The sequence below is a fragment of the Canis lupus genome, chromosome 4, assembly GCF_048164855.1.
Source record: "Canis lupus baileyi chromosome 4, mCanLup2.hap1, whole genome shotgun sequence".
NCBI lineage: Eukaryota > Metazoa > Chordata > Mammalia > Carnivora > Canidae > Canis > Canis lupus.
In genome coordinates this window covers 40468171-40482322 of record NC_132841.1, presented here as the reverse complement: position 1 = coordinate 40482322, position 14152 = coordinate 40468171, and the positions used below count along the sequence as shown (strand labels likewise).

Genomic DNA, 14152 nt, shown 5'->3' with positions numbered 1-14152 from the left:
CAGAGAGGCCACAGTCCTGCTGGCGCCTGAGCAGGCCTGCCGCTGCCCGCCTGCGCTTGGTGACCGGGTGGTGAGCACGGCAGCTGGGCTCCAGGGGCCAGGTGGCAGAGGGGCGCGCCTCTCCCCTGGGCATTGGCAGCCACTCTGGTTACTTTCTTGGATTTCCTCACTCACTGGATTCTTTCTGCGCATGTGGGGGCTGGTGAAGCTCTCAGAGCCTTCACTGCACCCTACTGCTCCCAGGTCCGGGGGGCTGCCTGAGCTGGGTGGTCCCAACCAGGGCCACCATGGAGAGACAAGGTCCTCAGAGAGCCTGTCCCCAGAGGCCACGGGGGAATTTTGAGTCTCTGTCCCTGAGGAGTGAGCTGAAGGTCAGGAGCTGCTTGCAGCCTCAAGGTAAGGAAGGCCAATGAGGCCCAGTGAGCCCTTCCTAACACTTCCACCTCCAGGTTCCCTACCAGGGAGGGGAAGGAGGGAGGCTCTCTGGGGGCCACGAAAGGGACCACTTGTTCCTTTTGACCTGCCCAGCAGTATGTGAGGATCGAGTTCTGACTCAGGCCTGGTCTGATGCCGAGCTTCAGCCCAGCTCAGAGTAGAGCCACAAACCTGGGGTCCCTGAGGGCTGAGCAGGAAAGTGAGGGGTGCTGAGGAGGAGGAGACCAACCATGTGGTGTTGGGACATTTAAATCCTCTTTTTAAAAACAGGTACACCAGGGGTGTCTGGGGGGCTCAGTTAAGCATCTGCCTTCGGCTCAGGTCATGACCTTGGGGCCCTAGGATCAAGCCCCACGTCAGGCTCCCTGCTCATAGGGGAGTCTGCTTTTCCCTCTCCCCTGCTCATGCTCTCTTTCTCTCTCTTAAATAAATAAAATCTTTTTAGAAGAATTAAAAAAAACAGATGCACCAAACCAGATCTGTATTCCACACTAAAATGTAGCGAACACTGTATTAGGAGTCTGCAGGCTGCTGTAACAAAATGCCAGAGGCCGGGTGGCTTCAACAACAAAAATCAATTTTCTCATAGTCCTGGCAGCTGGATGGCCCAGATCAAGGTCCTGCAGGACTGATTACTGGTGAGAACTGTCTTCCTGGCTGGTAGGTGGCCACCTTCTCCCTGTGCCCTCACATCATCTCTTCCCTGCGCACACATGGAGAGAAAGAGAGAGGGCATGAACTTTCTAGTGTCTCTTCTTACAAGGACATCAATCCTACTGGATCAGGGCTCTACCCTTATAATCTCATTTAACCTTAATTACTTTCATAAAGACCCATCTCCAAATATAGTCACACTGGGGGTAAGGGCTTCAGTATGTGAATTAGGGGGGGGATCCAAACATTCATTCTGTAGCAACATCCACTATATACCAGCAACATAACTCACAAAGTTCTTGCTATGTTCCTCAGGGTGTGTGTGTGCACATCTGTGTGTACATGTAGAGTGTTATCAGGGATAAAGGCACACGTGGGTCTGTGGACTAAATGTGACTGGGTCACTGGCTTGCAGTGCCTAAGCAGAGTGATGACAGTGCAAGCTCTGGAGCCATAAGGACATGGGCTTGTACCCCAGTCTGCCACTTCTGAATTGTGTGTCCTCAGGCAAGCGACCTTATCTCTTTCTCCCTCTGATTCCTCACCTGGGAAGTGGGAGTAATGCCTACCACAGAAGGCTGTTAAAATGACTGAGGATGCTTTAGTGAAGTGCAGGGGTTTAATGCAGGGTCTGGAATGTGGGATATGTAAAATACAAGTCGGTCATTATCCTCATTACTGCTCATGAACAAGGAGATCACCTCTAATCTTCATCACTCAAAGGTGGAGGCTTTGAGTTGAAGATAGGGTATCCTGTGAGGTCAGATGTTGGAAGGTCTTAGTCATGGAGGGAATGTAGCTCAGGAGACTAGATGCTATGTGGTTCTGATGCATGATGCTCTTCTCTGGTGCACATATTTCATTTATCTATTTATTGAGAAGGAGAGAGAGAGAGGTGCAGATGGAGAGGGAGGGAAAGAGTCTCAAGCAGACTCCCTGCTGAGCGTGGGGCCTGATGTGGGGCTCAATCTCATGACTCTGAGATTATGACCTGAGCTGAAATCGGGAGTTATTTTTTTTCCTTTTTTAAATTTTTTAAAATTAATAATAAATTTATTTTCTATTGGTGTTCAATTTGCCAACATGCAGAATAACACCCAGTGCTCATCTTGTCAAGTGCCCCCCTCAGCGCCCGTCACCCATTCACCCCCACCCCCCGCCCTCCTCCCCTTCCACCACCCCTAGTTCGTTTCCCAGAGTTAGGAGTTTTTACGTTCTGTCTCCCTTTCTGATATTTCCTACCCATTTCTTCTCCCTTCCCTTCTATTCCCTTTCACTATTATTTATATTCCCCAGATGAATGAGAACATATAATGTTTGTCCTTCTCCGATTGACTTATTTCTGAAATCAGGAGTTAGAGGCTTAACTGACTGAGCTACCCAGGTGCCCCTCATTCACTCACTTATTAATTCATTATATTTCCGTTTAGTTTTTCCGCTGTTCTCCCAAAGCCACCAAAACCAACTGGTACCTTGTTTGCTCTGCAACCTCCACCTTGTTATGCTGACTGGCTCAGACTGTTTGAGGACAGGACTGGAGGCAGGTGGGGCTGAGAGGGTCTGTTGGTCCATCTGGCTGCCCGCTAGGCACAGGCAGATGGGGCCCACTTCACATCCGTAGCACTGTTTTCAGTGTGCTGGAGGCTTACACAGCCTCCTGCCTGACAGGGAGCCTGAAGCCGCACATGTGGCAGGGCCAAGCACATGGGCGCCCTAGGTGAGAGATTACTTAGCATGGCCTCAAACCCAAATTCTTTACATATTTGTTCAATGAATTGAGCTGAGCCTGTTCTCTGCCTGGTAAAATGCAGAGAGCTAGTGGCTGCTGCGGCCACTCCTGCATCGTGGTTGGCACTGGAATTTATAGGGGAGAGTGAGCAGATACCTTAACTGATCTGAAGAGCAGGACGGTTTGGACATTTATGGAACACAGCAAGGAGACCAATGAAGCTCGAGCAGAGTCAATGAGGGAAAGGGTGGAAGGATCTGAGATGGGAGATCAGAGAAGTGTAGGATCCAGATTGCAGCGAGCCTTGTGGGCTATTGCAAGGATGTGACTTTTACACTGAGAAGGGGAGCTCCTGGGAATGAATGAAGAAGGAGAGGAGAGACATGACCCAACTTAAATTTAAAAAGGATCCTGTGGTAAGCTGCAAAATGCTCCCCTCAAGATGTCCACATCCTATCCCAAGGCCTGCAAATATGTTGCCTTATACGGCAAAAGGGACTTGAGGAATGATTAAGGTTGAGGTCCTTGAGATGGTGAGAAGATCCTGGATTACCCAGTGGGCCCACTGATGTAATCACAGATGTCCTTATAAGAGAGAGGCAGGAGGAGAGACTGCTCCAGAGGAGAAGATGTGATGACCAAAGCAAGATGTTGGAGTGATGTGAGCCAAGGAATGCAGGCAGCCTTTAGAAGCTGGAAAAGGCAAGGAACAGAGCATTCCTGAAGCCTCCAGGACGAATCAGTCTCCTGACTTCTTGACTTTAGCTCAGTGAAACTACTTTTGGACTTCTGGCTTCTGGAACTATAAGAGAAAAAAATGTATGTTGTTCTAAGCCATCAGGTTTGTGGTTATTTGTTGTAGCAGCAACAGGACAGTAATACAGATCCACCTGGCTCCTTGGCAGAAAAAAAGCTGATGGGTGTCAGGGAGAAGTAGGAAGACCTTTCAGGAGCCTCTTGCAATCATCCTATAAAGAGACCGTGGGGGTGTGGGCCAGAGGAGTGGACATGAAGAGGGGGTCGGAAGCAGCTGGATTCTGGATGCCTTTCAGAGGAAGAGCTGGAGTGAATTAGATATAGGGTGGGAGGAAAAAAATCAAGGATGGTCTCACAAGTTTTGGCTGGAGTAACTGGAGCCCAGGTGCCATTTACTGAGATTGGGAAAGGTGTGGAAGGAGCGGGTTTAATGGGGGTGGGGATGGAATGGGGAGCTCAGCCTGGTATGTATGAGGTGTGAGTTGTTTATGAAACAACTCAGTGGGAATGTCTGTCATGCAGGGGAGAGGTCCAGGCTACAGATATAAATGTGGGGTTCTCCAACCCAGATCCTTCCTGTCCTTTTCACCAGGAAGAGCTTTGGGTAGTTGTCCTAAAGAGCTATACTTGGCCCTTTGCACACACTCTATGACCCCATACCTTGAGGCCCCACTATCATGATCCTCATTCTACAGTGGGTCCACAAGGCTCTGAAAAGAAAAATGAGCTCCTCAAGGTCATCAGGGGAGAAGAGGCAGAGCTGGGCTTTGAACCCAGTTCTTCAGGGACACCAGGGGAACTTCAAGGGGTAAGCTGGAGACTGGCTAGTTAAATTCACTCCCCCTGTGGCTTAGAAAGGTGGATGCCATTATTTCCAAGCCATCCTGGCAGCACAATGCCCCTTCCAAGTGGAGCCAGGCTTGGGGCTTTCACTAGCAGTCACCAGGTGGGAGATGGAGGTCCCATAGCCAGGAAACCTTGAACTTTCTCAAGGCCTGATACTCTGAACTTCTTGCCTTAGGCATCCCAAAGACTGATCACTCTGGGGGAAACCAAGGCAATATACCCACGTGTACTGAGAGTTAGGCCCTTGTCAGCTGCCTCTCTGCCTCCCTCCTAGCACTTACCGAATAATTCCTTACCCACAGTAGGTAAACGGCTTGGGGCTTTGGGCCTGATCACAGATCTGGGAAGGAGAACCAGTGCCCCAGCCCTTGTCTGCTTTATCCTTTGGTACCTTCATACTCCAAGCCTTCCCAGCAGCAGGGCTGTGGCAAAGGTGAGCTCCACGAAGCCCTTCCATCTGAGCAAGGTAAGCCAAGAAAAGCATGTTTGGGGCAACAGAGAGGGCATGTCAGGGGTTGAGGGATGTGATGAGAACTTCTCTCTCTGACCGCATGTCTGGAGCAGATGCCTGAGCTGTGGCTGCCCACCAGGAGTATCTGCCTTCTTCCCGGAGACCTGAGCTGCCACTGGGCCTCTAGCAGCAAGAAAGAGCCTTTTGTTTCTCCCACACTGAAGGAAAGCCTTTGATTGTCTGTTTGTTCAGGCTCTGCTGGGTTGTCGGTCATTAATAAATGCATTTGTTTGGATTTCACAAGAGTATTTGAATTCTCAAGTCTTCCACAGCATACCAGGAGCAAACACGGCCAAAGCTTTCAGAAGCAACACCCCATCAGGACATAGGTGGGACTAGATGGGAAGCTGCTAGAGTGCGAGCGTGCAGAGTAAGAACCTGGCATGTAGTGAGGACCTACTGTGTGTTGGGGGAGGTGGGCAGAGCTCTGCTATGGGGTCAGACCAGGCCTCCAAATCTCTACCTGCCGCTGACCAGCTCTGTGATTTGGGGCAAGGTACTCATCTTTCTGAGCCTTGGTTTCTTCATGTGCGCTGAGACACAAAATCCTAATTGCATGGATTGTGGGGTATATGTGTTGTAGAACGGCTGCGTCACCTCATCTCTTCCTCACTCTGGAAAGTCGGTGTTAGCCATCCCCACTTTGCAGATGAGAATACAGAGCCTCAGAGGTCAAGTCAACTGACCAAAGTCGTACAGCCAGGAGAGTAGCTCTGCTGGTTTCCAAAGTCATTGCTATGCTATCTGCTAATGTTGGCCTCGGACATTAGCCAGCCAGGTTAGCTATTCAGCCTTCATAACCTACTCAGGTATTGGAGCTAGGGGAGTGATATGATCTCACCCAGGCCTTCTTGTTGACCGGTTGATGGCTGTTGGGGGACCGGGCTGGGCAGGGAAGTGTGGGCCATTCCCATGGTGTCAGGCCTCTCCCAAAGTGCAGCTTTGGGCCTGGTGGCAGTTGAGCCAGTGATCTCAACACTATCCAGCTGCTCTCAGCCTGTAGGTTGTGGTTTGGGTGGCTATAGTTCCTCCTGAAACCCAGGGCCCTGCTGGGAGCTCCCTGCCTGCCTCCCAGGTGGCCCATCTCGATAGATGTGGATCTCCATGTATGGACTCAACACAGCTCATCCCAGACCCTTGGGTGACTTTGCACACTCATGGCTTTTTTTCTTCTCTCTCTCCTCTAGCTTCCTGGAAGATGGCCTGTTTGATTTGTATAGGTGCTGTCACTATAATTAACCTTCACTAAATTCTGCACTGAGCCTGACTCAGGCTTCATCCGGGAAGGAATAGTGAGGGAGTTTCTTGTTTCTGCAGCTCTCTTGCTGTGAGATTGGTCCACCTATTGGATATCACTCGCCTGATCTCAGGTTCCTCATCTGTGAAATGAGCATGATAATGTTTGAAGGAGTCAATGAGATGGCGCTCACCTTCATCCCAGATGAAAGGAGGTGACACACAGGCCTGGGACAGTGTGTGACACATTCATGCATGAGAACAACCCCATGAGGGCAGGGCCCAGGCCTGCCTTGTTTTCTGCTGCCCCTCGCCCCCACCCTGTGCCTAGAACATGTCCTAATGGGCCTTCAGAGACAAGTGCTGAATGAATAGTTACTGCCATGACCTATCTCTGGAGGCTTCCACTTAGAGCTTTATCGCCCTAGGACAGGTTCCTAAGAGGAAAGACAGATGGAACAGTTCATACTCACAGAGATGCCTGCAAGGAGGGAAGCTTCTAATGAAATGAGCTTCTAATGAAACACGCCAAGTGTTTAAGACACCAGGCGTTCCTGCCTGGGTATGGGGTGCCCAGAGTGGGAAGAGGGTGGGACAGACTTGGTGCCTCCCCTGTACGGGGCACCATACAAGGTTTTTTGTGCACCTGACTTATTGAATCCTCTCAAACATTCCTCAGAGTTGGGGCATCACCCCCATTGTGCAAATGAAGAAGTTGAAGGTCAGGATTTGTCCGACGTCACGCAGCAAAGATGAGACAGAGAGAGAGCCAGGAAGCGGATAAAGCCCTAGAGAGTGTGTCTTTCGGTTTCTGCCCACCCAGCTTCTGCTCCTTTGTCTGGCAACAGAGTTCCCTTTTCCTCTGCGGAAATACCCCTCCTCTGCTCTTGTGACCAGGCTTGGCTGCTTCAGGGTAGCCATCCCCTGGGGGCTGGTTCAGGACCAGGTACTGCACACAGGCATTGCCAGGAAGGTCCTGGGAGAGACAAGCTCGGTCTGCTGGGGCAGCTCACCCAGCAGGATGGGGCCTCGGGTGCTGGTGGCCACATGGCCCCCTTGGGAAGGGCTTCCTGAGACAGGAGCCAGCACAGAGAGCAGAGCCCCAGCTGTGGAGAGGCCAGGTCTGGATGACGTGGCTGAGCCTCGGGCCAGCTCTGCCTTTGGGTTTTTCTGTCTTGAGAATCAATAAATGCCCATTTTGGCAGAAGCGGTCTTGAGTTGGTTGTCTGTCATTTGCAACCCAAACCATTTTGGCTTATATCATCTAGTATGGGAGAGCAGAGGAGCCCCGGGAAATGACCAAGCAAGGGGAGGCATGGCACACTTGGAGAAAGGGCTTCCTGGATGAGAGAGAATGTGAGCCGTGCCTTGAAGGGTCATGGAAATTCAACCAGCCAAAACGGCGTTGGTTTGGTCTTTCCTCTTTTCTCTTTCTGTCTCTGTCTCTCTCTCTATCTCTCTGCCCTCTTTCTGTCTCTCTGTCTCTCTCACTGGGGCAGAGCCTGACTGTTATAAATAGCTTGGCAAAGGTCTTCTCCTTGGCTAATTGTCTAACCCACCAAGATAATACCCTAGGAGTTGACTCGGATATTTGGGAGAAGAAGTTATGAATTCCCTCTTGGGCAGAACTTTTTATTCCAAGGAAGATTGTTGAGGGAATTTGAAATTAGAGGACCAGGAGAAGAGTGTGGTATCTAATCAGCAAAGGCTTGGAGGGCAGACAGATCTGGGGTCCAGTGCCAGTACCCACATTTCTTATAGTCAGAGAATTTGGGGAGCCTCTCAACCTCTCTACTCAACTTCCCTGAGCCTCTATTTCCATGCATGTGAATTGGGTATATATGTGATGGTGTTTGTAGGATCGTTGTGGGGAGAGAGCAAGTACTGGTCATTTATTGAACAAACTGGAGATAGGGCAGAGAACGACACATGGTTGTCAGCCTTGAGGCCCTGCTACCCCAAGAGGGGACGAAAGTGCCAGTTACATAGTCACACTCTTTCTTTACCCTTCTTCCAGAATAGGCAGAGGAATTAGTTTGGGTTGTAGGAACTTGAGCTAAGCTGAGGGTACAAAGATCCGGCACATGCTTCCCTGAGCCAGGGCCCATTCTTTTTTTTTTTTTTTTTTTTTAAATATTTTATTTATTTACTCATGAAAGATACAGAGAGAGAGAGAGAGAGAGAGAGAGAGGCAAAGACATAGGCAGAGGGAGAGGCAGGCTCCATGCAGGGAGCCCGATGTGTGACTCGATCCCGGGTCTCCAGGATCACGACCTGGGCTGAAGGCGGCGCTGAACCACTGAGCCACCCGGGCTGCCCCAGGGCCCATTCTTTTTTTTTTTTTTTTTTTCCCCAGGGCCCATTCTTAAACTATTCCCTGAGAGCAAAGTCATGAAGGGTTGAGTTGGGGTTGAATGCTTGCTGCCCCACTCTCTGGCCCTGAATCCTTGGGTACTTATATGACCTACCTGAGCCTCAGTTTCCACATCCACAAAATGGGGCTTATACTTCCCTCTTGGTTATTGTATGGCTTAAATAAAATAGAGTCTCACTTAATAAACATAAAATAAAAGCCAGTTCTTTATTGTTTTTATTTTTAAATCCTGACTACCATCCTTTGGGGGGGGGGGGCTGAACATTATCATGCCCTTTTTATTGATGAGGAAACAGGCTCAGAGAGGGCTCAGAGCCCATAGGAATGGTCCCATTCTCTGAACCCTCCCCTGAAGGATGTGTGCAGAGCCTGGCTTCCGATTCCGGGGCCTCCACAAGGATGGGGAGGAGTGGGCTGCGATGGGGGCCATCTCCAGTGAGCCAGGACTCATCCACGTGCTGGTTGCCCCGACCTCTGCCTGCCAGGGGCTAGGTTGGGCAATGCTCCTGGTGACCAGCCTGAGGATCCCCAGCTGGGAGATTTGATGTGTCCGAGGAGGGCCGCCCCCGCCCCCCCCCCCCCAAGCCATTCCTTCCCTGCAACCCCAGCCAAGGGCAGGGAGAGTGAGTAACAGCTCAGAACACTTTGGCCTGTTCCAGAGCTCACACCCGCGGGGGAGAGCTCCCTCCCCAGAGCCTGGGAGATGCCAGGGCAGCATTCTTGGCCAGCACCCCCCCACCCACCCTCCAGGCCTCTCTCATTCTTCAGCAGCTCCTTCCCCATCACTCGAAGTCCACATCAGCAGTCCTGAGGGTGGTCCTTGCAACCGGCACACCGCTATCAACTCATGCTTGTCCCAATTGTAAAACTGCCCCCACGCCAGACCGGCCAGGTCAGCCTGCTTGGGCTGCCATCACAAAATTCCACAGACTGGGTGGTTTGAACAACAGACATTTATTTTCTCATGTTCTGGAGGCTGGAAGCCCATGATCAAGGTGTCAGTAGGTTTGGTTTTTCCTCAGGCCTCTCCTCAGCTTCAGATGGCCACCTTCTCATGGTGTCCTCTGCGAGGTCTTCCTTCTGTGCGACATGTCTGGTGTCTCTCACTGTCGGTATCCTAATTTCCTCTTCTTAAAAGGAAACCAGTCAGATTAGACTGGGCCCACCCTAATCACTCCATTTTAAAGTAATTACCTTTTCAAAGGTTCAATCTCCAAATATTCGCATTCTGAGGAACTGTGAGTTGGGGCTTCAATATAGGAATTTTGAGAGGACACAATTCAACCCATAACTTCTTTGAGCCAGAAACTCTGGGGCAGAGCAGTGTATGTTTTAAGGGGGCCCTTGGGGGTGATTCTGATGCATGGTCACATGTGGAAACCACCAGACTGGAGCTTAGAGTACCCCTAAGGTGCCCAGCCCTGTGCTATTCACTTAATCGGTCAACAAATGGTCTCAGCCACTGAGTGATGGGTGCTGGGGTCACACATAAAGCGGATCCCCACATTGTCTTCATGGAGAGCACACACAGTCTGGGCAGAGAGACAGGCATGACAATTGATTAAAAATACTCCATCGAACAGTTACAAGTGAGCCCAGGGCTGCAAGGGAGATGTGTGTGTGTGTTTGCGGGGGGGGGGGGGGGGGGGGGAGGCTAGAGAAGCAAAGCCTTCTGGGAAGAAGCGAGGTGGCAGCCTGAATCTCAGGCAGAGTGCTAGTTACCAGGCAGGGAAGCAAGTGGCTCCAGATGAGTGCCCCATGCCTAGGGAGGTATACACTGGGAGCCTCGAGTGTGAATGTGGCACCCCAAGGAGTGTGCAAGGCAATTCCTTGGGGTGCGAGAAGAAAATAAAATCTCTATTTACCTTTCATCTTGTTGTTTAATTCATGTAAATTATACTTGAGTATATTTCAGATATGCAAGTAAGTTAGCACACCAGTACACAGAAGTAATTTTTAAATTAAAAAGTATATAGATATTGGGGTGTGCTGAAAAATTATAAGGGAGGGGGTACACATCAACAAAGTTCGGAAGTCACTGGTGTATATAGATACAAAGTCGGGGAGGCCAGAAAGAGCCAGAGAAGCTGGTGTGGCTGGAGTCCAGAGAGCGGTGGGGCAGTGCAGGGATATGAGGCCAGAGGGGTACCCTGAGGGGCAGTGGAGAGCCATTGAAGGTGTCTGAGCAGGAGAGGGGCTCAATCAGATTTGTGCTTTAAAAATAACCATCTTGACACTATATGTTAATTAAATTGAATTTAAATTAAAAAAAACCCATCTGGCTATCTTCTCTCAGGAGAATGATGTGAAGGAAGCAAGAGCAGCTTCAGCTTAGCTGAAACCTCTGTGTTCTTGGGGTGGCCACTTTATGAGGAGGTGAAAGGACGTATTCTGAGGCCCACAGCCTCATTTCCAACTCCATCTCCACTTACTAGCTGTGTGATCCAAGTTATGGCGTTCACCTTCTCTGTGCCTTGTTTCCTCTTCTGTAAAATGCAAGTGGTGCTAGCCCACCACAGGGCTTGCGCTGTGCATGACGGGAGATCATGCAAGTAAGACTAAAAGGAGAGCTCCGTACAGAGAGCACCCCCCCTCCCGCCCCAGCATGTCAAGTATTCTTACTGTTCCATTATTGTTGTCTCTGCAATTTGCTGGGTGCTCCTCTCCGATGGGACGCTCGTCTGTTCCACCTTGCGTCTCCAGCAGTCTGGACCCAAACTGCTGTGTGCCTTTAGGCCAGTCCCTTCTGTTTCCAGAGACGGTTTTTCCTTGTGCAAAATGAATAGCTCAGGTCAGTAGATTTCACACTGGGTTCTTTGGGACCCTAGGGTTCTGTGGAGATGCTCCTCGGGAGGATGGACCAAGCATCTTTATTTTCATCTGTCTTATATACTAGGATCATGCATAAAATTTCACTTAGACTTGGACAAAGGAACCCATCACTTGAAGAAAAAAAAAAAACCTTCTCAAAAGGTTAAATATAAATGGATGAGACGTTCTCTAATGACTGCCAGGGCCCAGAGCTGATGAATCTTGTTGCAACGTCATAATGGGAGAGCAGTGTAAGTTGTTCATTATAAATATCTCTCTGGCACAGAGTTTAGGTTTCTGGTGTATAATCCCTGCCCCCATTAGGCCCGGTAATGCCCGCACACCAGGATATATGATGCCTCTCAGCCTGGGCTGCCATCCGCCCCCAGGATTTATGTGTGGCTCCTGCTTTCCCTCACACAAACACTACCCTTGGTTCCTTCCATCTTTCCTAATAAGTCATCCTCCTCACCCTTGCTAATCTCTCTCACTTCTCCTGGGGCTGCCTCCAGCTGCCCTCTGTTTACGAAGTAGGCAGATGCCCATTGGAAGAGTCCATGGGAGGAGGGCTTATCTCAGCTGGAGTTTGAGCTCACTTTAGACCTGTGCTTCTCAAAGCTTTGGAGAGCACCAGGATCTCCTGGAAAATGTGTAAAGAATGCAGTTTCCTGGGCCTCAGGTCTTCTGATTCAGGGATAGCCAAGGGGTCCTGGAATCTCAGCCTTTAAAGAATCCCACAGAGGCTTCCGAGGGAGCAAGTCTACTGGTCTCAGTATTCTAGAGATGCTGGCTGGCCTGGGCTTAGATCAGACTATCCAGATGGGAACTACTCCCCTTTCCACTCAAATCATTTTTTTGTTGGTTCATTGATTCATTCATCCATCCAACTATCTAGCTAGCTGGTAGATCCTTCCAGAGCACCAGGCATTACTTAATGCCAGGTATTGAGCTAATAATAAAAAGATAAGCTAGACCTTGACTCTCCCCCTTGCAAGTGCATGGGACAGTTTGGGAGCTTCTGACTGCATGTCTAACTGGGCGAGATATCAGGGGCTGTGGGTTAGAGGAGACAACTCAGGCTTTGAAATGAGACAGACAGGCTGCTCAATAACTCGGCGACCTTAGGTAAATGAGTTCTGCTTTCTGAGCCATGCTTTCCTCAACTGTAAAGTGCTAATAATGGTATGTGCAGCTTAGGGTTATTGTGAAGAAACAGGATCATGGATGCGAAGTTCTTAGCCAATGTCCAGCATGCAGTCGTTCTCAATAAATATAATATCTTATTTTAGGTGGAATTGCTTTTGGTATTTAGTTTCCTCTTTAATCACCCAAATCATTTCACTGCAAGAAAAACATATTTCTGTACTTTGCTTCTTGTCATTCTCTTCAGATCAAAGTCCCTTTTCCCCAGTATACCCTGGGCTGAGGTATGGCTGGTCATGCTTCTCTAAGCAAGTCCATGGTTGTATCTGTTCTTGATGGTTCCTGAGGGCTCAGGCTCTGGTCCCAAGTGAGTCTCAATCCTGATTCCAGCTGTGTGACCATGGGAAGCCACTTCACCTCTCTGAGCCTAAAGGCAGTATCTCGTCATAGTATTACGGAGGTGTTAAATAAAATTAGGTGGACAGTGCTTATCTAGACACATATTAAGCAGACATGAAATATTAGCTATCATTAGTCATCTGCTGAATAGGTATGTATTGATGTATGACATATCAACATGTCACACATTGGACCACACACTAGCCATTGTAGCCAACAATGAGTGAGTAAGCACATAGATATATCGGGCGGCATTAAGGTCCAACAACAAGTAAGTACATAGATACATTGGGTGGCATTAAGTACCATGGAGAAAAATAAAGCAGGGAAGGATTCGAATATGATAGGGATGGTGTGTGTGTGTGTGTGTGTGTGTGTGTGTGTAGTCCTAGTCTAACTAGGATGCTCCAGGAAGGCCTCATTGAAAATATGATATTTGAGATTTGAAATTGAGGAGAAGGCAAGACTATCTATCTGGAAGAGCATCCCCAGCAGAGAGGACAGCAAATGCAAAGGCCCTGAGGTACGATTGTGTATGGAGTGTTAGAGATAAACCAAGGAGACCAAGGTGGTTGGAGCACAGTGAGTGAGGGCAAAGAAAAGTTTTGTGATGTAAGAGGAAGGGGAAATGGGGTACAGGGAAACCTTGCCATAATGCCATAAGTGGGATCCAAGGTATTCAGGAGTGTAAAATGCTAGATTTTGTTAATTGAAAGTCAATGAAATGTTGAAAGAAGCTGAGCTGAGGAAGAGGACTGTGAATTACCACAGAGCAGGTGATGGTGGCATTGCTGAATGTTAGATTTTGTTCTGGTGGAGGGGAAAACAACCCAATGGAAGGTTGTTTTCAGGTGAGCTATGATGGGCACCTGACCAAGGCAGGAGTGGTGAAGAGTTGGACTGTGATTCTATTTTGCCATAGGTCTTCTTCCATTACGGGTTCTTCTTCCCAGCCATTCAGCCTCCTTCCTACTGGCTGTCCTTTCCTCTGGCAATCCTAGGAGGCTGAGAATGCCCTGGGCCCCTGCTGCTGCCCTGGGCCAGAGCTGTCGCCAAGAAAGAGTTCAGCCTTCCCCATGACATGTGGGTTTTATTCACTGAGAGGTTCATGATGGTATCCCCTACGGACATGTGGAATGAAGACACCCCAGGAGTTAACAGACGTGCTGAACGCCTGTCTCCACTCAAGTCACATATTTAGCTTAATCTCTGAGTTCTCTCTCTTGACCTTTCCTCCAACCATGTAGATAAATGGCCT

The 14152-nt window shown here is 49.4% G+C and overlaps 1 long non-coding RNA gene across 2 annotated transcripts; it reads left to right on the top strand.

Annotated features, from left to right (window-relative positions):
• The first annotated feature begins 249 nt into the window (after positions 1–249).
• LOC140631557 (uncharacterized) lies at positions 250–5135 on the top strand. Of its 2 annotated transcripts, none has more exons than XR_012029102.1 (3): positions 250–396; positions 4723–4886; positions 4985–5135. It is a non-coding gene; the product is annotated as an uncharacterized lncRNA (long non-coding RNA). The 2 variants fall into 2 exon arrangements; XR_012029101.1 differs by lacking the exon at positions 250–396 and adding an exon at positions 2726–3637.
• The last annotated feature ends 9017 nt before the right edge of the window (positions 5136–14152 follow it).